The following is a 22,247-nucleotide window of genomic DNA, read 5'->3' on the forward strand; positions in this document are numbered from 1 at the left end:
GCCAAGAGTTACATTTTATTTCAAGTAATTGAGGAGGCATTGATGTGTTCAGTGCTGCTCCTGCAAGGGTGGGACCTTTGGAAAAAAATGTCTCCTCTGTTTTCCGAAGTGTTTATCAGGGACCAGCTTCTTGCCTACCAGCGCATGCATGCCCTGTGATCCATTTTTTTGTTCTTGATGCTGCCCTCTCCCTCCCCTTCTTTCATAGACTCCGTATGACTCCTAAATTAAGTTGCTGGGATGACTTGCATATAAAAGGATGCTGCTGCTCGCAGGCCTCTGCCACCAGAGCCTGTCGCTGTCATGGAACCGGTTTCACAAATAACACATTACTTAATGCTAAAAAGACTTGCGTTGTTTTTAGGAGCAGAAAAGCCGAGCGAAAAACTTGGCTCATGAGCTGCCTCCTATACCTTTTTTTTTTTTTTTTAATTGTGGAAGGCGCGTGTTCCAAGCCTATATTTGGGTAATCTCGGGTCAGCTGTCAAGAGACAATGCCCTGTTGTGTACCTGGTGCCACTGACAAAGCTTTTCTAGAAGGGCCGTGGAATGAATAACATGCTGCTGGCTCTTTCTTCGCTGGTTTTGTGTTAATAACGCCCTATTGTGCTTTGCACGGGTGTAAGAGCGTGCAGGATCTTTAGGTTTCAGTGTAGGCCTGCCTTCAGCTGTAGTGCTGCCTGTCTTCACATGGGCACTGACCACTTCACTGGAGCCCGTTTTGTGATGAAAGAGAAGAGAGCTTGCAGTGCAGCGCCACCTCTATACTGGATGCAGCGTGGAAGGTCTGAGTCACAGCGAGGAACCGGCTGTAATGTGTTCAGGTCAACATATGTTCAGCTATTCTGAGGTCCCAGTTTACAGGTACACTTAACTCTTTCTAGTCAGTACTTGATGCACAAAAGGAGCTTTTCTATAGGATGTTAGAGGAGTGGGTTGGAGGAATACTTTTTATGTACTTGGGTTGTTTCTCAAATCATTAAACTGTTTTAGTATTAAAGTGCCTGGTTAGGGGGTCCTGTAGGTTCTGGAAAGTGCGTCTATTGTGGCTAGATAAATCGGAAAAAGTACAAATCTTGTACGTTTTCTAGATTGTACGCTCTAGCGAGCAAGGCCCTCTGATTTCCTCCTGTATTAAATTGTATTCGAACTGTACTGTCTGCCCTCCATGGTGTAAAGCCCTGTGCCAACTGTTGACAGTATATAAATCCTGTATTAAAAAAAAAAAAAAAAAGGAAAATAATAATAAATTCATGCTTTCTCTCAACATGATCATCATTTTTTGTTTTTCTTGAATCCTGCATTTAATGTTTCTTTAATAATAATACATGGTTTCAAGAAAAACTGCTGGTAACGTTGCTTGCATAAAACGATTGTTTTAATACCGTATTTATATAGTGCCAACAGTTTGCAAAGCACTTATTAAAGGTACAATTGCAATACAATTCAGTACACGCGTGTTGGGGGGGGGGGAGGGGGCCCTGATGTAGTAGTAGTTTTTGTACCACCTCCTCCCTTAGAATGTAAGCTCTATGAGCCGGGCCCTTCTGTATTGTACAGTAATTGTGCTATCCCCTCTTCATTGTAAAGCGATGCGTAAACTGTTGGCGCTATATAAATCGTGCATAATAATAATATACTGCTTATCCTGTCGTTGGATCCATTGATTGTTCCACTTTCATTGGGGCTTGTTTATACAAGTTCTGCCTTGTACAAGGACTTGTTGAGCTATGTTGGGGCAATTTCCAGTGCAGCCTCCCCAATGCATAGATGAGGCAAAATTGTTTTTTTTTATTTTATTTTTTTTCTATTTGGTGTTGGATCACACAGCAGCATTGCAGTTGCGCGTTTTGAGAGTTCAGCATTTACATTTTTTTATTTTTTATTTTATTTTTTTGCCCCTCCCTAACATGCGTTTGGCTGGAGGAAGGCCTGTACTACCACCTATACCTACAGGTATGCCTATAATAAGGCTTACCTGTCGGTACTGTGAATATCTCCTAAACTTGCACAGTTTAGGAGATATGCACTTTATCTACATGTGCCAACGTTATTGGTACATGTGCATGGCTCGTTCGTGCCGTTGTTTATTTTTATTTTTTTCAATAACTGTGCGGTCACAGGCGGCTCCTGTGCAAATGCACAGGAGTGTCATTATTGCGGCTCCGGCCAATCACAGTGCTGAAGCCCGCGAACACGGAAATTACTCCGGGAGACTTGTTGCCGTTCACAGCGTTGTACGGGGACCACTGCAACAGCTTCAATCTAAGGTAAGTAGTTCATAATGCCTTTGCAGTGTGTGTGTTGTGTGTGGTGTGTTTTATTTTATTTATTTTTTTCCTGGGTTTGCAACCATTTTTAAATACCCCAATGGTTCCTTTATCTTCAGCAAATGACTGCAAACAATTCTTAATAACTAGTAACTTTTTGTTTCTAAATACTTTTTGTATTGTAGAAATAAAGCAACACATACAGAGGAAGGTAATGCTTAAAATACAATGTAACAATAGCTAGATTTGTCACTAAACCCACAAAAAATAAAATAAACTATGAATAAATGGTGTATTGGTCTCGGTTCACACTGGGTTGGCTTCAAAGTCTCCTGACACTGATGCCGCCCCATTCATTGCAGCTTGCAAACAACTTCTTTAACCTCTTCATTCCCGGACCATTTTGCTGGTCAAAGACCAGACCTCTTTTTGCGATTCGGCACTGCGTCGCTTTAACTGACAATTGCGCAGTCGTGCGACATGGCTCCCAAACAAAATTGACGTCCTTTTTTTCCCCACAAATAGAGCTTTCTTTTGGTGGTATTTGATCATCCCTGCGGTTTTTATTTTTTGCGCTAAAACAAAAATAGAGCGACAATTTTGAAAAAAACGCATTATTTTTTACCTTTTCTTAAATATCCCCCCAAAAATATATAAAAAAATATTTTTTTTCCCTCAGTTAATGCCGATACATATTCTTCTACATATTTTTGGTATAAAAAAAATCGCAATAAGCGATTGATTGGTTTGTGCAAAAGTTATAGCGTTTACAAAATAGGGGATAGTTTTATGGCCTTTTTTTTTTTTTTTGTTTTTTTATTTTACTAGTAATGGCGGCGATCAGCTATTTATTTGAATTTTTTTATTGTGACTGCGACATTATGGCGGATACATCAGACATTTTTGACACTTTTTTTGGGACCATTGTCATTTATACAGCAATCGCTGCTATATAAATGCAGTGATTCCTGTGTAAATGACACTGGCAGTGAAGGGGTTAACCAGTGGGTGGTAGTGTAGGGGTTAAGTGTTCCTAGGGGTGTGTTGCTAACTGTTGGGGGCTGGGCTTTCATTTAGTGAACACTGATCTCTGCTCCAATCACATGGAGCAGAGATCAGCATCACTAGTTGCTAGGCAGAACGGTGAGATGCTGTTTACAACGGCATCTCTCCGTTCAGCCGCCCCGTGAGACGATCGCCGGTATGCCCGCGGCGATCGAGTCCACGGGACCCGTGACCAGACTCAGCGGGGTCCCGACCAGCGATGGCAGGGTGGCATTAGAGATTGGACGTATCTGTACGCCAATATGCCTGCCTGTGCCATTCTGCCGACGTACATCGGCTTGCGCTGGTCGTGAACCGGTTAAAATAAGTCAACACAAGCCACTCCTTAGTTGCCCCCAAGTAGTACAGGAACCTTTTTCTAAGTTGGCACGACTTGCTTTGTTCTGATTCATAATGATCTCATTGCACTGAATGAATCATGACTTGTCGGGCAACTAAGTCGCCCCAGTGTGAACTGAGCCTAACACACTGTTCATACTCAGTCGCTATGAGATTCGTTTTCTGTATCCTGCAAAATAACCTGGTTCAGTCCTGCTGCTCTACATCTCTCTGCCCCCCCCTCCCCCCCCCTCCCCTGTCCAAGCCCCCAATTCAGCTATTGATTTTGCAGCTGTGGTGGCAATTCTGCACATGCTCTGGTTTCTATGCTGAACATTAACTCCCTATGACCCGTTTCACACTGCCAGCGTTTTTTCAGGTGCTAAAAATCACACCGGAAAAAAAGCGTCTCCTTTCACTCCAGTGTGAAAGGCCGAGGGCTTTCACACTGGAGCGGTGTGCTGGCAGGGCGTCATAAAAAGTCCTGCCAGCAGCTTCTTTGGAGCAGTGAACTCACCGATGCTCCCCATCAACAATTTATATAGCGCCAACCGTTTACGCAGCGCTTGACAATGTAGAGGGCCCTGCTCGTAGAGCTTACTTTCTAAAGGGAGGGGGTGGTGGTACAAAAGGTAATAGCTGCAGAGAATGATTTGATGGGGGTGGCTCGGGGACAGTTAGTTGGGTGTGGGATAGGCTTCCCTGAAAAAATGAGTTTTCAGGGAACTCTTAAAGGTGGACAGGGTAGGGGCTGAGCGGACAGACTGGGGCAGGGAGTTCCAGAGGACGGGAGAGGCTCTCGAAGTCTTGAAGGCAAGCATGGGAGGAGGTAACAAGGGAGCTAGAAAGCAGGAGGTCGTCGGAGGAGACGAGGGGACGATTTGGGCGATATCTGCAGGTGAGGTTGGTGTTGTAGATGGGGGCTAAGTTGTGGATGGCTTTGTATGTTATGGTTAGCATTTTGAATTTTACACAGTGGGGTAGGGGAAGCCAGTGAAGGGATTGGCAGAGAGGGGCAGCAGTCATGGATCGATTAGTGAGGTGTATTAGTCTAGCACAGGGGTGCCTAACCTTTTGAAGAGCGGGGGCCACTTAATCCAATTGGTAACCGGTCGCGGGCCACAATGAACAGAGCAGGCGGATGACAGGTCCCTGCAGAGCGCACATGGACACGGGCAGAGCCCACTCTACTCTATGGATTCTCTGATCCGATCAACCTTGACGGAAGGGGATTGATCCTTCTGTTTTTTTTTTTTTTTTTTTTAAGAGTGAATCAGATTGGTGGTAGGCAGGTGTAAATGGACACAAATCTGTTTACATCTGCCGTTTCATAGAGGTGAATGTAGGGTCCGATTGGGTCGGCCCGATTGTGTGAAAGGGACCTTTCACACCAATGCAGCGCAGTGCACCTGTGTCTTTTCTGTGGGTTAGCTACACTTTGCCATAGACTTCTACTATATCCTGCAGGTGTGGTGCACTTTCTGAAAGCACACCAAACCTGCAGGTAATAACAGAAGTCTATGCCTCTGTGCAGGTAACCTGAAGCAGCCCATGTATACACTGCCTGTGGCAGGAGACGGCACTATACAGGAAGCATCAGCTTATACAGCTCTGCTCCACAGCCACTTTGCCGGCTTCATTAAAAACACAGATGCTCTGGGATGGTGGGTCTGCAACCCATGATCTGGGCTTTCCAATCTGCCATCCCACAGCAGGAGGTCGCGGGCCACATGTGGCCCCCGGGCCACTGGTTGGGCACCCCTGGTCTAGCAGCAGCATTCATAATAGACTGAAGGGGGGATAGCCTGTGTAAGGGTAGGCCATTAAGGAGAGAGTTGCAGTAGTCAAGGCGGGAAATAATCGCGGAGTGAACGAGTTGCTTTGTGGTGTCATTAGTCAGGAAGGTCGAATGCTGGAGATGTTGCGGAGGTGAAGGCGGCAGGATTTAGCCAGTGATTGGATATGGGGGCTGAAGGAGAGGTCAGAGTCGAGGATTACTCTGAGGACTCTGGCAGGAGTGGAGGGACCAATGGTTGTGGTGTTGATATTAATGGTGAAGTCACAAGGGGGGGATCGTGAAGGAGGAAATATAACCAGCTCAGTTTTAGAAAGATTGAGTTTGAGGAAGTGGTGTGACATCCATACTGTCATTCAGTAAGTTGGAGATCTGTGAGGAGATTGAGGGGGTGAGGAGTGGAGAGATAGATCTGGATGTCGTCGGCATAGAGGTGGTATTGGAAACCATGGGAGCTTATCAACTGACCCAGGGAAGAGGTATAGAGTGAGAATAGGAGGGGCCCAAGGACAGAACCTTGGGGTACCCCAACAGAAAGTGTACATTGTGCTAAATGATATCCCACTCCCTCCCACAGGCCCACTGACCAGCTAAACACAATGAAGGGGGTATTACATGTAGGTTAACAGAGTGTGGTCAGTCTTAATATAAAATCGGGAGGGCTGGCAGGGATTTCCCACAAAGGAAGCAATACAAAGAGAACAAGGGACTTTCTCCTACAAGTACATGGTACTGCAGGCACATATCAGGAATATGACATTTTGGGGATACATATTAAACTTCCACACTACCTGGAAGTAGTTGGGTATTGGGCCATAGTAGAAGCAGAGAGTTCAGGCTGTTTTGCAGGTTTCTTTTTTTCTGACACCCCATTTTAAGTAAAAACCTGATCCCGCCATCATTGGTGGTGCCTCTGCAACTGGAGTCCAACCTTTTTGGAACTGCTACTATTGCTGTTGAAAAATTCAGATTTTATCAGAACCCTTAACGCTACCTGCTGGCTGGATTATCGATTTCTGTGATTGCTGACATCTGCATAGATCTGTCCATCTGTCTGGGAATGTAATTGTCCTGCCTGAGCTGTAATGTGATGTGATTTGGTGACCGCTGTGACTTCGTTCTTGGCTTCTGCATTTCTGCAATATCTGCTTCAGGCCTTGAATGTGTAGAGGACATTTCATTAGTATGTGGCCATGTAACCTTATCCATGAGTGACTGTATTGGCAGATAATGGCATCATGTCATTTCCCCGCAGAGTTTAAGGACACAGGTCATAAAATAAATATTTGGGGCGGCCATTGCTGGCCTACTTCCTAAAACGCTAGCTGCTTGGCCGTGTCTGACTTCAACACTTCCTGATCAAAGACCGGGAACAAGCATTCTGCCAATGAAATCGGGAGCACATCAGAATTCCTTGTCTCTTTTTATGTAATAAGATTGGTGCATGAGAGCCAGGCATTCGGCATTTTCAAAATGGGTCAACAGTGGCATGACATTTTTACATATTCCATTCATGACAGATTTGCGTTTTTGGTGTTGATTTTTTTTTTTTTCTTTTTTAACGTATGTTTATTATTGTCAAGGGAGAGAAACAGTGCTTGTACATTGTAGAGTTGAAAGATATATAGTTGACCATCCACACTTGCATTGAACATGAGCTTTATAACCAGGTACAGAGCATTACAAAATATGTAAAGCATGGCCAAAATTTTATGAAAAAACAAACTGTAAATAGAAAAAAGTAACATAAAACTGAACAGTTTGAGGCTGGGCTCACACTGGTACAACATAAGTCAGTCATACCACTTTGTATCTGACTTTGCCCTGCGTCTTGAAGTCCGACATACATCAGACGTCAATGAACAGGGTTTCTGTGCCACTACTTTATATTGGCGTGGGGCGGGGTCACGTGTGACTTCACCTGGAGGCCCCTTTCCTTATGACGTCATGACAATATATGTAGTGGCATGCTGCGCACCCAACATTGGAGCAGGAGAGAGCGTTGAGTCAACATCGGAAGGGGACCGGGCAGAAGACAGCGGACAGAGGGAGAAGAACCGGAGAGAGAGCGGCGAAGAACCGGCCGAGGCAGAAGATGCCAGCGGAGGACACAGAAGAGCTGGAGAGGGCAGACGAGATCAGAAAAAACAGAGCTGCCTTAATAAATTACTTTATAAATGTTTAACATGTGTGGTGGGTTTTTTTTATTTTTTTTTTTTTTTGTGAATGGGTAGGGGTATAGTGTACCCCATACCCTTTCACATAGGGTGGGGTGTCGGGATCCTGGGGCGCCCTTGTTAAATGGGGCATCCAGATTCCGATGAGCTTGCTGCTCACAGATCTCAGCAACCAATAGCCAGGCCTGGTACGGTTCAGGAGGGGGGAGGACGCTCGCTCTTCCCCCACCCCCTTTCCTGATGTAAAGGTCTGGTATGGATTCTGGGGGGACCCCCACACCGTTTTTCCAGTGTGGGGTTCCCCTTAAAAGCCATACCAGACCAAAGGGTCTGGTATGCTTCTAGGGGGGGAACCCATGCCGGTTATAAAAAAAAAAAATGAAAAATTTGGCGTGGAGTTCCCCTTCAAGATCATCGGAGCGCAAGTTGCATACCAAAGTTGGATCAGTGAAGACGGCCATCCTACTTTGATTGGACTTGAGTGATATTCAATGAGCTGAAGTAGAATCAGTCTGACCAAAGTAGTACAGGGAGTATCTTCAAATTCGGACCCACTTGTGTTGGACCAGTTAAGACGGCTCCCATAGGGAAACCTTGATTTTCACTCATCAATGGACATGAGCTCCCAATGTTGGAGTGTTTGTCATACCAGTGTGAACCCGGCCTGAGGGACGATTGCTCAGAAGTCTTCTTTGTCTGTCTTCTCTCGGATGTACAGTGGAAAAAAAATCCCAAACTCGGGCCATAACGTTAGGTAATCTTCTAATTGTAATAACCTATCCATCAATAATTGTGCTGAGGCGAGACTTGGGTTATCAAGCTAACTTTGCCAAACTAAGTTTTAAAAAATGTTATTTTCGATGGAGATATGCCAACTGTTTTCTAAGTATAAGGGAATTAATGTAGACCATCTACTGCGCCCTAGAAGGCATAGCGGCAGCCAAGCAAAATTTGGCAATCGGCTTTCTAGATAGGTACAATAACCTGGACACCATATTATAAATACATTTTTGGATACGTTTCAGCATCAATTGTGCCTAGGAAGCACACCAGCAGATCAAGAGGTGCAGGTATTTGGGCTAGATCGGAAATAACCTGAACTATCTCCGCCAAGTGTTGGGCAAGTTTTCGGGCAGCGGTAGATGGCCTTTAAAGCCTAGTATACACAGGCCGAATGTCGGGTGGCACGGGTGGGTTCAATAGAAACTGGTTGACATTCCGCTTGCTTGTATGATAGCCAGTCTGACAGAACCTGCTGAAAAAGGTCTGCTGACCCCCTATCAGAACACGGTGGCACAGCAGGGGAGATTGTTAGTACAGCGGCTCCAACCTGAGCAGTCGAGTTTGTTTGTTTGTTTTTGTTTTTCAAAGGAAAAAAAACGTGTGTGTGTGTAAGGCTTTGGCCTTTTATTTCCGCCGCCAAATGTCTTATGGCAGTTGGAGTGGGGGATGGGGGTGATGACACCACCAGCTCCAGCCCTGGGAGTGTGTATACACTCTACAAGCAGACTGTTGGCTTTGTAATGAGTGACATGAGGGCTGCTGTACGATCAACTGATTGTTTTAGTTGACAACCCCCCTAGAGTTTGCAAACTCCTTCCCCACCATGCTTCCTGGGCTCTGCTGTCCCACCTTTTTACTGCTGCTGGGTGAGGAGGAGGGAGATGATCAAACCTGTTCGCTGATCTCCCAGTTTGTGAGTGTATTCAAATCTGCTAGTACACTTTACACTCCGCTCCCTCCCAGACTGACAATGCTACTGTCCGAATGTGCAAACTGCTTCATCCAGAGTGGGGGCATTTTATTGCAGTAGGTATGTTAATGGCCAGATCACCAGGTAAAAACGGGTTTAATACTGCTTTAAGTAGCCTGTCAGACCATCTAAAACCTGATTTCACGTGTTTTTATTGCTAGAAAATTTTCACAAAGTTGGTTTGCCGTTTGCTAATTTTTAATTCGCTTTTTATTATCTATTTTTGCAATGTTGGCTGCCTGGATCTTGGAATGTATCCATCTAAACCCTAAGGTTATATGTGCTGATGGTTGATGAAGTCTGGTTCATATTAACCCAGAGCTTATATATCTATATCTCCTAATTCTGAGGGGGGGGGGGGCTCTAAGGGCTAGTTTACACTTACAGTCCTGTTTACATGTTGCTTTTGCTTGAGCCTTCAGTTTAGCTTCAGGCGAGCTTTGCCATAGACTTCTATGAAGGTTTGGAAGATGCTTTGAAGCACCGCTCAAGCTACACGGGCTATAATTTTTGAAACTAAGCAAGCTCAAGGTGTAAACAGGACTGTAACTAACCATTTTGAAAAGTCTGTGGCATGTGAAACACGCCAAAAAAGTGCACACACAGAGTGAACACAAAACGTGCAACGGGTGCTACATGGTCCTCCCTAGGAAGGACCTTACCCTGATCCCCCGGGCGTTAGGCTCCAGACTGGGACTGAGGTACTTCACTTGGGTCCATCTGGCCGAAACCAGATGGACCCTCTTTCTCTGGAAGATCTGCCGAAACAGACCCACCTAAGTACTTGCTGAGACTCCCCCCCCCCCCCCCCCCCCCCCCAAAGGGAGACCCCATTAAAGCGGGTGGACTAGGCCAAAAGGCTTATGTCCACCCCCTCCCAAGACTTTCAGGGCAAGTCTGACCCGCAACCTACTCATATCAGTGACAAACCTGTAACACATCAAACAAAAAAGTGATAAACGCAGGGTAAAATGGGGAAGTGGGAGACGTGAGAGTGACCATTGTGCAATACAATTGCCAGGCCATTCGGCCAGGAATAAGAATTTCCCCTGGTCCTAGCCAAAAGGCTCAGCCCTAGAGGCAGGTGTGAAAATAGTGTTGCAGTGACCATGGTGCCATAAATCAGTGTGACCTTCACTCAGTGATTGTCTGACACCCCTGAACTGCCACTTAAAGTGGTTTGGTACCTAAAAATGAAAGTTCATGTTATTAAAATCAACAGACAGCATACTTACCTAAACGAACCCTGAAAAAAAAAAATATTATTTACTTACCTTTTATTTCTGATGTTTCAGCTGACTTCCTGGTTCTCCTCCCGTGGGAGTAGGCGTGGCTATCGTCCTCGCAATGGTCCCTGGGAAATTACCCAAGAATCCATAGGGGACAATGAAATTCCGAAATCTCGCGAGATTTCGTTAGCACGCTGGTCACGTGACGAGGGCGTGTACGAATTTCCCATTTTTAAAGTGGGCAGACAGCTGTATCTGCCATTACACACGAGGAAGCAAATAAACAACAAAGCAAACAGCACCAGCGCATTTTTTCTTCAGCCAGCTTCTCACAAAAGGTAAGTCATGTTTATTCCATGGTATAATTAGCCTCATTAGCCTCCTTAGCTTCTGTGGGTTCGTTTTCATTCATTCTTTGTTCTCTGTGCTGTGTGGTTTTCGTTGCCTTGACAACGGGGCGGGAACTTCCTGGAGTTTTTCTTTCCTTGTCACTGCTCTCACTGAGCATGTGCAAGATGGAGCGGAGCATGCTGGGAGCCAGACGTCATCATATACCAGGAAGTAAATGCCTGTGGGCTTCAGACGCCCACAGTTAAAATGGAAAACGCCAGAGTAGGTTTTTATAAGTCATCCTGAAGAAAAGATTCGTCGCGCCGGGGGTCAAATAAACGCCGGACGTGGATGCCAATCGAAGCTAGCACTCACCCACCAGTGAGACAGGTAAGAAAAAAATAAAAAAAGAGCGGAATCCCACTTTAAGGGGCACATTTACCACAGGCTTTTCGGCAGAACTGACCAAAAACTCAGACCAGCGCAGCCCCCTACTCCACACAGGAAGGCCTGAAGTTCTGGGAGCTTAGGGAGAGCCCTGATTAAAGACTCAACTGTCGCTCCCATCCCTCCTACCTAATCACATTCAGGAGATATGAACCACTCCCTTCCCCCTCTCAAAGGAGGAGGCGGTGTTCTCTCCAGAAAAACTGTCTGGAGCTAGGACTACACAAAGTCAGGCCAGGGACCCATCCTCACCAGGAGCACCCTTTCCAGACGCAACCATTGGTCGGCCCCCAGTATCAGCTAGAGTCCCTGCTGAAATCCCCCTTCCAGGCACAATTACATCATTGGATTTGCATAGCCCTCCCACTATGGGAGTAGCACAGCGCCTCATCTGGCAACTGATAAGAACAGCTACTATACTTGATCTTAGCCAAAAGGCCGAGAAGCAATCCAAAGCCTTGTTGAAGCTGAAGCAAGTGTAACATGAGCCTTAAAGAGGAAGTAAACCCTGATGAGTTTACTTCCTCTTTCATTCCTTCGAAAGGCAAAGCATAATGGACTTCTATGCATCGCATAGTAGCCCATTATGTGTCACTTACCTGACACAGGAGCCAGCGAATTCGCCGCTGTCCCCTGTAGTCCGCCGCATCCATCTTGTTGGTGGGGTCTCGCAGCTCCGCCGCTGTCATTCGGCGAAGCCGCGATGACTTCACTCCCACGCATGCGCACGGGAGCCGACACGCGTGGCAGCTCCGTCGCTGAGAATGCCGCTGTCTACGGCGCATGCGCCGTAGACAGCGGTGCCCGTTTTCGGGCAAATATCTCCTAATCCATATAGGTTTAGGAGATATTTCTTGGACCTACAGGTAAGCCTTTAATCTAGGCTTACCTGTAGGTCAAAGTGGTTTTGTAAGGGTTTACAACCACTTTAAGGCCTTATTTACAAAGTTGTGTTGCATTGTATCCATTGTATCTTGGTCAAGGTGAGGGAAATGAAAGCACACGCATTATATGGAAAATATCCTTGGTAAGTTTGTCAAGAAATGTGTGCAAGAGTTGGAACTTTGTAAGAAGCTGAATGCTATGCGAAGATGTTCTTTCCTGTGGTTTCACCTTTTTATTAGAGGGCGCCCACCTCTATTCATATGAGCTGCAAGGCTAGATTGTATGGCATCTTCTGCCTCCTCTTTTGGTTAACTTGAAATGTTGTCATCTATGGACTTTAAATTGTGGCGGCTCTTCTAGCTGATGTAACATACTGTATCAAGTAGTAATACATAAAGATCTGGGTAAAGAGCTGATGACGTGGCTTTTTAACCATGCGATTGGTTGTGTCCAATGACAGCGATCACATGTAAACATGGAAGTGCAGTTTTTTGACTCGCCTCACACTGACTCTGAGGTGAGGAGAGCCAATCACCTCCTCACAGGGGAGACTGTAAAGATAATCAGGGCACTGATCATCAATGTAGCCTCAGCAGTGCCCATCATTTTGGCAGAAAAATTACATCTTTACAACATCTACTAATGGAAATTATTCATTTTAGCAAAAAAAAAAAAAACGGTGATTAAATACCACCAAAAGGAAACTCTCTGATTAGAAAATGATGATTTTAATTTTGGGTACAGAAGAGTACTAAAAGCTGGCTTGAGCAGGCAGGGGGGGGGGGGGGGGGGGCGGGAGGCCTAGTATTAAGCAGTTAAAGTGGAACTAAAGGCAAAACTTCTTCTTTGTTTCGGATAGAATGGAGAGGGATTAGAACCCCTGTCAGTGCCTACTTGTGCTCCTGTTGGGGAGATTCACCCTCAATATTTGTCCTACCTTTATCGCTGAAAGTAAAAGAATCTCAAATTTTTATTTTTTCCCCAGAAAAGTAACTGAGGGGAAATCATCCAACTGGCACACAAATAAGGTTGACCTGGGGGTCTCCAAGGCATTCCTTTAATTTGCAGGGATTTCTTGTTTGTTTTATGGGACAGGAAGTAAATTGGAATCCCTGCGATAGGACACAGATGGCACCAATACTTGTGTGGTTAATTTTTTATTAAAGCACAAGTACGAATAGCTGCGTTTTAAGTACTCGCTGATACAAATGTGCGATTTAAGCCAATACAAAATGAATGGGCTCAAATTGCATGCAATTCTTTGCAGTGTGAACAGGAATGTAGTGTGATTAGCTGTCCGAATCGCATGCAGTTTCCCACACCACTCCTGCGTGAACCCAGGGTGACATCCCTATAAGTCCGATTTCACAAGGGAGAGGTGTGGAAAAAAAATCGCATGTGAATTGGATCGGGATTGAACTGCATTACTGTTCAAATTGCATTCCATTCTTTGCGGTGTGATTTTTGAGCCCATTCATTTTGTATGGGCTCAAACTGCAACGCAAATGTATCGTGCGATTCAGTACAAATGCAATGCAAATGCTGAGAATTGGAACCGATACCAGTATTTGTATCAGTGCAACTCTAAATATAACCCTCCTTTACATATCTAAAATGGGAACAAAAAGTTTTGCCTATTCTAGTTTTAAGGCCTTGTGCACACTGGGCTTAAAAAATAAACGAAAATGTTGCTTTTGGCTTTTTTTTTTTTTTTTTTTTTTTCTTTTAGGCTCTGACCACTGGGTACCCCCTTCCTAACCAGACCAATTTTCAGCTTTCGGTGCTCTCGCATTTTGACAATTACTCAGTCATGCAACATTGTACCCATATGAAATTTTTGTGTGTGTGTTTTTTTTTTTATTTTTTTATTTTTTTTTCCCCACACTAATAGAGCTTTCTTTTGGTGGTATTTCATCACTGCTAGGTTTATTTTTTGCGCTATTAATCCAAAAAGACAAAGTGACTGTAAACCCTTAGAGACCACTTTGACCTAAAGGTAAGCCTAGATTAAGGCTTACCTGTAGATGCAAGAAATATCTCCTAAACCTACACGGTTTAGGAGATATTTGCAAAAGATAGGCACCGCTTCGCGTAGACAGCGGCGCTCAGGCACACGCTGTTAGCAGCGGTGCATGCATGTGAGTGACGTCATCGGCTCTGGCCAATCACAGCACCGGAGCCGCAATACCCGGAAGGAAGATGGATGCTTTGTGGAAGAGGAGACATCGGTGACATTGCTGGCTTCTGTGTCAGGTAAGAGACGCATAGTAGCCCATTATGCTTTACCTTTGCAGGGAAACCAAGGAAACAAAGGAAGTAAAACCCATTGGGGTTTACGTTCGCTTTTAAAATTCGGTAAAAAAAGAAATTCTTTGTTTCTGTTTAAAGTTTATTGGTGAGTATGGGAAGAGTACTGCAGAGTATTGGCACTGAGCAGCGCTGTGGGCACTACAGATCCAGCCCACAGCGCTGCAACAACCTATTTCTCCCCTCTCCCAATCTCCCATGGCACTGTACAGATGGGGGGGGGGGGGGGGGGGGGGAAGGAACCGGCGTCATGTCAAGATTTGTTTACAAGTGATCGCTCTCATTTGACAGAGCGATCACGTGGCAAACGGCTGCTACCAGCGGCCATTTACCATGATCCATGAAACAGACCCGGCGGTCACGGATATTTCCAGGAGCGCGCCCGAGCAACATCATGGGAGGACATCCATGGAAGCATACACCCGACACTTACATTTTTGAGTGCAACTCAGCTTTAATCAGTTTTACTCTTGCCAGGAGTTCTGGAGTTGGGAAGGGCTAAACAGACATCTTGTGTGCATGAGGCCAAAGGCTAGGTACACTACTGTGGATCAGGAATAAGTGCAAAATCGCTCATGCGAAAATATACCGCATTTGAGGATGCATGGGGGTGTTCAATTAACAATTATTGGCACCCTGCTCTCTTTAGCAGATGCACCGGGGCCCATGCATTGGCTGCCGCATGGTGGCCCAACACCACGCAGGTTGATGCAACACAGTTTACAAAAAATTAAAAAATAGTTTATGGACGACTTTTTCCCTGCGTTTCTGCACATAGGAATGGTAGAATGGGCTGTCCTACAGGCAGAGTGCAGCTGCGCACATGTGCTTACTCTTTTTAATCTGAACTGTCTTGAAGTTTGAAAACCTTTTTTTATTTATAAAAATTTTTGTTTCCACCAATAATACCCACATATTTACTTCCTTGAATTGTGTGACCCGTAGTCACTATGCCCTGTGAGTAGCACTGATGTGTCGCACACTTCACAGAGCCTGCCTTCTGATCTACAGAGGGGGCCGAGGAGGCGTTTCAGGAGGCGGAGTCAGTACAGGAATCGCGCCACATGTGACCTCATCACTGCTTGCTGATCCCTTGTGTTATGTAATCCTTAGATTCTGAAAGTAAACCAAAGTAATAGAGAAGACACACGGCATGCTGGTAATTGAGAGAGCTGTGTAAAGAGACGGGCAGCACTCAGAACATGAAAGGAGATTTTTTTTTTTCAAGTAACATTATTATGGAATTTCAGAAACGACAATCATTTAGTATTGTGATTACAATGCCGATGTTATAAATGAAAGTGTATGCTGTGACTTTAGATCTTCTTCTTTAGAAGTTGCCGCTTGTTTTTTCGCCTAAATTGGCTACATCAAGTCCCTTTGATCTCCTGTATCTAGCTGGCCTCATAACATTAGATGGTCAAGAAGTAAAACTTTTTATTTGAAATAATTGTGGACAGTGTGGTACGGGGTGTGGGCATCTTGAATTTCTCTTTACTTTAGAATACCCATCAGGATCTCCCTTTTCTTCTTCCCAGTGCAGAATGCAGCAGAGGGTGTCAAGAAAAGTAACAGCTTTCCATCGCTTCTGTCTGAGCCCCTGTCACTGGGATAGAAGAGCGTAAGAGAACCTCCCACAATTTGTGTGTGTGTGTGTGTGTGTGTTTCACAAGCTTTATTTAAATACCAAACGGACACGTTCACTTGGTTTCCACGTTTGTTCATTGCCGCATGCTGTGCTGAAGAAAAAAAGATCTGCAACCTGTAGGGGTCCTTGTAGATGGGTGCCAAACGCACTCTTCTCACTTGTAGTATACTGCCACTGAAAATGTGTATGTGTTTGTAAGTGTGTCGGGACCCTACTGGGTAAAGGGCCGCGCTATATCAAGAAGCAGCTCAACTCTCAAAAGCAAGCATTCCAGTGCAAAACTCTCAGCACTTGGCTTTCTTTAATACTGTGAAACGGGTACACTAATAAAGCTTGGTTGGTTTACAACAATCCCAACCAACAATAAAAATAGAAGTGCAAACAATTATTAACTTTATGTGCTCACAATGAATTAACTTGCGGCAATATATTAAGTGAAATAAATACAACTTGTGCGCAAATATTAGTGGCAATGACCCTAAACAGTGCCATAATATTTATTATTATTATTATTCAGGATTTAAATAGTGCCAACAGTTTACGCAGAGCTTTACAATCAAAATGGAAATAGTACAGTTGCGATACAATAAAATACAAGCGTTAATGCCTGGTACACAAAGGCAGGTTTTTAACTCGCTGGGTTGAAAGAAAAAATAACTGAGGTGCTACCGAGTAGCTTGCTGTACTATGTGATGTTAGTACAGTGATCTCTCGCTGTGCTATTGTGTTCTGACAGGGTTGGTTCCCCTCGATGGAACCAAGCAGTCAGCACTCGCAGCCATTGACTGCAAGTGCTGAGAAGCAGTTTTCCAGCATGCCCATACTTGCCTGCTTTGTGCAATGCTTTTTTTTTTTTTTTTTTTCCCCACAGGGCAGCCCTGATTCTCTAATGGGGGGTCCCTTACCGGAGCTTCAGGCTGCTCCTTTGCATCAATCACCCCAATGGAAAGCTTCTTTCCTGTACGTGCTTGCTCCCGAGATGCCTTACCTGTGTCTATTGACGGAGTTGGTGGCTCAGGCCTGCCATCCACTTGATCACCACAGCATTTGGCTGCATCAGTCTGCCCAGGGAGGAGGAAGACGGTGGCAAGAGCCGCTGCTCTCATTCACATCGCTGGGTCAGATCAGGCTCGGGTAGCTATAAGGGGGGCTGGAGATAGTTTTGCAGGAGAGAAGGTTTTTCACCTTAATGCATAGAATGCTTTAATCTGAAGGATTTAGAAGCGCCATACGATCCATGAATGATTGGCTGACAGCCTTTGAAAGCCTTAGTATCCAGCAAAACCAGCTTGAGCTCACCAACGCTTGTAATGGAAGTGGAATACTAAGGCATATTTCAAAGTAGTAATTTTAAACAAAAAATGGGGCATATATTAAAAAGCCACTCGCATGTACATAAAAACGCAGAACAGCCAACAGAAGAAAATCTAAGATGGCCACCACATCTGAGAACTGTAAGCTGCAATAGATAATATTTTCTCAGGTTTGCATAGCCGTTTAAAGCAATAGAAAACACCATTTGGACCTTTGTATTTACAGGTATGCTTATGATGAGGCTTACCTGGATGTACAAGGATCATCTCCTAAACATGCACGGTTAAGGAGATATTCAGTGTTTCTGCAACTGAGGATATCACCGCTGCATGCACTCTGAAGGAACGGCATACTCATATTCTATGCTGTGGCCGTTACCTCCGCGCACATGTGCGAGAGTGATGTCGTCATGGCTCGGCTGTCGAACAGCCTGAGTCCGCGAACCCAGACAGAAGACCCGGGGGAGATGGTAACCCTGTCAGTAGTGACTGTGTGTCACTGGAGGGTTTCGCTTTAAGGTAAGCCTTTCATAATTTGTAGGATACGATGCATACTAGCACATTATATTTTTGTCTGGAACGTTTACTACCGCTCTTGGGGACGAGAGCACTTTAACTTTAACATTTTTACACTGTCCCTTTTTAAATTTTTATCACTTTTATTGCTATCGCTTGTAATGTAAGCCTCCCTTGCTATAAGATTACAGCATGACCGGTCCTCTTTATGGAGAGATCTGGACTCTAAAGGACCTCTAATATCTCTTCTACCCTTTAAAGCAAAAAAAGTTTTAAAAAAATGTAAATCTTTTGCTTTTTAAGAAAACAAAAAAATTATTTTTTTTATATGGCCTGAGAACTGACTTTTTGACTTTGATGTCACTCTGGTCCTCCACAGGCAGAAAATGAGCTATGGGCATCTAGCCATCCCTTATGAATGTGGAAAAATCCTGCCAGTGCTGGATGGTTCCTTGAGCTACTGAATGGTAATGTTGGCCCAGAAACCACCAGGAGGGGGCGAAGGGAGCGGGTGCACCTCTCCTGCTGCTTCTAAAAGTGATATTAAGGCGAACCACTCTATTAGTCAATCTAGTCCATTTGATTACCACGGCATGGCGTACTTTTGAGAAGCTACAAAAGATAGCGAATGTTGACACCTAGGGGACCCTTGATAACGTCCTCTTGGACGAAACTCATCGGGAAGGAGTTACTAGTGCTGATGTCATGCTGCTGCTTGATTCTGGGCTGTTGGCAGCTGTTGTCAATGTATGGATTTTTTTATGCTACTTTCTTTTAATGTGTATTAGACTTGAGGATTCCTTCTTGCTCCTGGTGAGCTTTATTTATCATGTACTTGCTGGGTTCAACCTTCACTGGATGACAGATGCACACTGCTGCTCTAATGGTAGTCATCATTTCTGGTGAGTGTCCATTTCACTGAGGTGTGGTGGCTCTCCATGGAGCACTTTGCTGGATTACCTGCATTCACTTCAAGAGGTGTTATTGATGGTTCCTTGGTATTGCTGCACTGAAACTTTCTTTTGGAGTCTTCATCCTTTCACTGAAGTGTGTGTGTGTGTGTGTGTGTGTGTGTGTGTGTGTTTTTTTTTTTTTTTTTTTTTTCTCTTGTCACTATACATTTTGTATGCAAATCAATAGAAAGTACCTTCAGCCCCAACACCTTTCAGCTTATAGATGGGACTTCCTGACTGCTAGCCCAGTATCCATGATCAGCTGGCACGTTAAGACTGTCGGCTAAGATTGTAGTTGATTGCTCTAGTCTAGTTGAATAGGAAAGTACTATGATTTTTGAAGGAATAAAGGTGCTGAAAGGGGTTTCTTAGCTGTCTGGAGTTTTTAGCACCTATGTTCAGTTTTTCCTCCATGTTGGGACATCTGTGTGCGTAAATAGATAGCAGGCTCGCTGGTGAGCCAACCGCAGTGCTTCTCGGGTCCCTGCTTCACTAAAGAGGTTAGGCTTTTGTAATCTATTTTTTATCTAATAAAAGTTGAGATGTGACCCGGAATATTGTATTATTCAGCAGACGCATCATTTGTAATCTGTAGGGCTGCTAGACTTCTGTCTCTTTTGACAGATTCCGGGACTACATGATTGATTGACAAAATCACTGTAAGAGCGTTGGGGCCCTATAAATTGCCCATGTCTTCTGGGAATGCCGATTTGTGTAAGAGCAGGCAAGTTAAATTCTGTAACATTAAGGCCCTTCCAATATCCGACGCTGGTGTCCTTGTACAAAACACATTGGCAGCAGATCATCCAGGAACTTCAAAATTGAGAGAGGGATTTCCTGCTCATCGAGCGTTTTCAGACAATACAAATGTGCTGAATTTGATGCGCTTCGTTTGTATGTGTTTAGGAAGAACCTTTTACTGCAGAAATATGGGGTCTGTGCACAGCCATGAGAAACATAAAGGCTGCCCTTTCTTCTTGAAAGTGATAATTTCATGGCTGTTGGGGTGACTTTTTCGATTAAGGTCTACCTTTCAGTAATTTTATTCTGCATGAATACATTCTTGAAATGTCATAATACACAGCCACCATATAATTTTCAACTCAAGCTCCATTTCTAGATTGTAAGCTCTAACGAGCAGGGCCTTCTGATCCCTCCTGTATTGATTTGTATTGTAAGTGTACTGTCTGCCCTCATATTGTAAAGCACTGCGCAAACTGTTGGCGCTATATAAATCCTGAATAATAATAATCCTTTTAAAGAAAACTAGTCCTGGAGCTTTACTTTGCCTAGGCTGAGATGTTGTCAGCCTGCTGCAGGCAGTAGTAACCATTTCTTCAGTCTCTTCTAAGTGATCAGACTGCAACATTATAACTTTATAGCAAGTCACAAGATAAGACAACAGGGCCTGATTGTCAGACTATTGTGAACACCGCTAATGCCGCGTACACATGACCGGACTTTCCCGCAGACTAGGTCTAATGGGATCAGTCCGTCAGAAAATCCGATCATGTGCGGGCTAGTCCGGACCAAATATGACACAAGGGCAGCTATTGGCTACTGGCTCTTGAAGTTCCTTGTTTAGTCCCGTTTACGTCATCATGTTCAACACTAACTGACTTTTACTCATCTGCAGGTCAAACATGACAGGACGGGCGAGAGAGTGGTGGTCTCCCTCGACATGGCTAAGGCCTTCGATTCTGTAGACTGGCGATATATGCTAGCAGTTCTGCGGCACATGGGTTTCGGGGAGGTTTTTGTCACTTGGATCTCTCTACTTTATAGCAACCCTCGGGCGGTTATCAAAATAGGTGCCTTGATCTCCTCTCAGTTTGAAGTGGGCAGGGGCACGCGTCAAGGGTGCCCACTGTCTCCATCCTTATTTGCGTTAGCAATAGAGCCCTTGGCTATAGCTTTGCGGAGGTCCCCTGAGGTTGGAGCTTTGGAGGTAGGGGGTATCAGGGAATGCTTAGCGTTGTATGCGGATGACATGCTTCTGTTTCTGCGGGACGCAGGGCCTTCCTTGGAGGCTGTGTTTAAGGTGCTTGACACCTTTGCCACATACTCCGGGCTTCGGGTCAATTGGGAGAAGTCAAACGTTATGGCTATTGACGGGGGGGCTCGTGCGTTGGCGACCACTAAGGTCCCCATTGCATGGGTGCAGGAGTTTAGGTATTTGGGTGTGAGGGTGTCCCCAAGAGTGGGTGACTATATGTCTCTCAATCTTCGTCCATTGCTGGCTAAGGTGAAGGTACAACTGGATGCATGGAAACATTTGCCGCTGTCCCTGATTGGTAGGGTTAACCTACTGAAAATGAGTTTTACCAGTGTTTCTATACTATTTGCGAAACACGCCAGTTTGGATCCCCTGCTCCTTTTTCAGAAGGGTGAACAGTCTGTTCAGTTCGTTTTTGTGGGCCGCTGCGCATCCCAGGATAAGTCTCCGTGTTTTACAGGAGCCCTGGGGTCAAGGTGGCTTGGCTTTACCGGATCTTTTTAAGTATTTTATAGCTGGACAGATGGTGGTCGCCAGGAGATGGTTAACGAGGGATGATGGGGACTCCGCCACGGTACTAGAGGCAGCCCTTATGGGCTCGTATGAGAGTTTATCCTACCTGGTGTATAGGGGTCTGGGGGCCTCTCCTTCCCTGACGGTCTCCATGCGAGTAACGGTGCGAGCTTGGGACAGGGCGCAGGTCCTGATGAAGAACAGAGGGGGGTGCTGGTCGCCGGACGCCCCTCTCTGGTTTAATCCCAGGCTGCCGCATTTTGGTGCGATTCCTGACCCGGTGATATGGGCCAGGGTTGGCATCAAACAACTTGGGCACATAGTGGGGGGGACCAGGCTATACACTTTTGATCAACTGAAAACGAAATACAGTTTACCGAACTGGTATTTTTTTCACTACCTCCAGTTGAGACACGCCTTCCTCACCCAGTTTGGTTCGGATGCTTTGGAGTTGGGTGTGTCTCCTCTGGAGAGGGTGCTGCGGACGGGGGACCTTTTGAAGCCCTTATCCGCGGTATACAAAGAGCTGTTCAGTGATAGGCCCAGTGTGGTACAAAAGTGTAGGGACACATGGAGCGCTTTGGTGGTGGACTTTGGGGGGGAGCACTGGGACGATATGTGGGCCTATCCCTTCCAGACTCTGGTGTCGGCCGGAGATAGACTTATTCAATATAAAATTCTATACAGGGTACATTACACACCTGCAAGGCTAGCTGGAATGTATGGTACGGG

The 22,247-nt window shown here is 45.1% G+C and overlaps 1 protein-coding gene and 1 pseudogene across 12 annotated transcripts in view; one reads left to right on the plus strand and one right to left on the minus strand.

Moving 5' to 3' along the window:
• The window catches only part of R3HDM1 (R3H domain containing 1), a 231,167-nt gene that overhangs the window by 9,417 nt on the left and 199,503 nt on the right, over nt 1-22,247 (plus strand). The window contains exon 1 of one of the 12 annotated variants that reach the window (XM_077447816.1): nt 843-864. The exons of the other annotated variants lie outside the window; for them this stretch is intronic. The gene's annotated coding sequence lies outside the window, so the exon portion shown is untranslated. Of the gene's footprint in view, nt 1-842; nt 865-22,247 lie in introns of those variants that run through there. 12 annotated transcript variants of the gene reach the window in all.
• Nucleotides 11,728-11,834, minus strand: LOC143925804 (U2 spliceosomal RNA; annotated as a pseudogene).

The sequence above is a fragment of the Lithobates pipiens genome, unplaced genomic scaffold (genome assembly GCF_037356315.1).
Source record: "Lithobates pipiens isolate NorthernLeopardFrog02 unplaced genomic scaffold, aLitPip1_a1.2 Scaffold_22, whole genome shotgun sequence".
NCBI classification, from domain to species: Eukaryota; Metazoa; Chordata; class Amphibia; order Anura; family Ranidae; genus Lithobates; species Lithobates pipiens.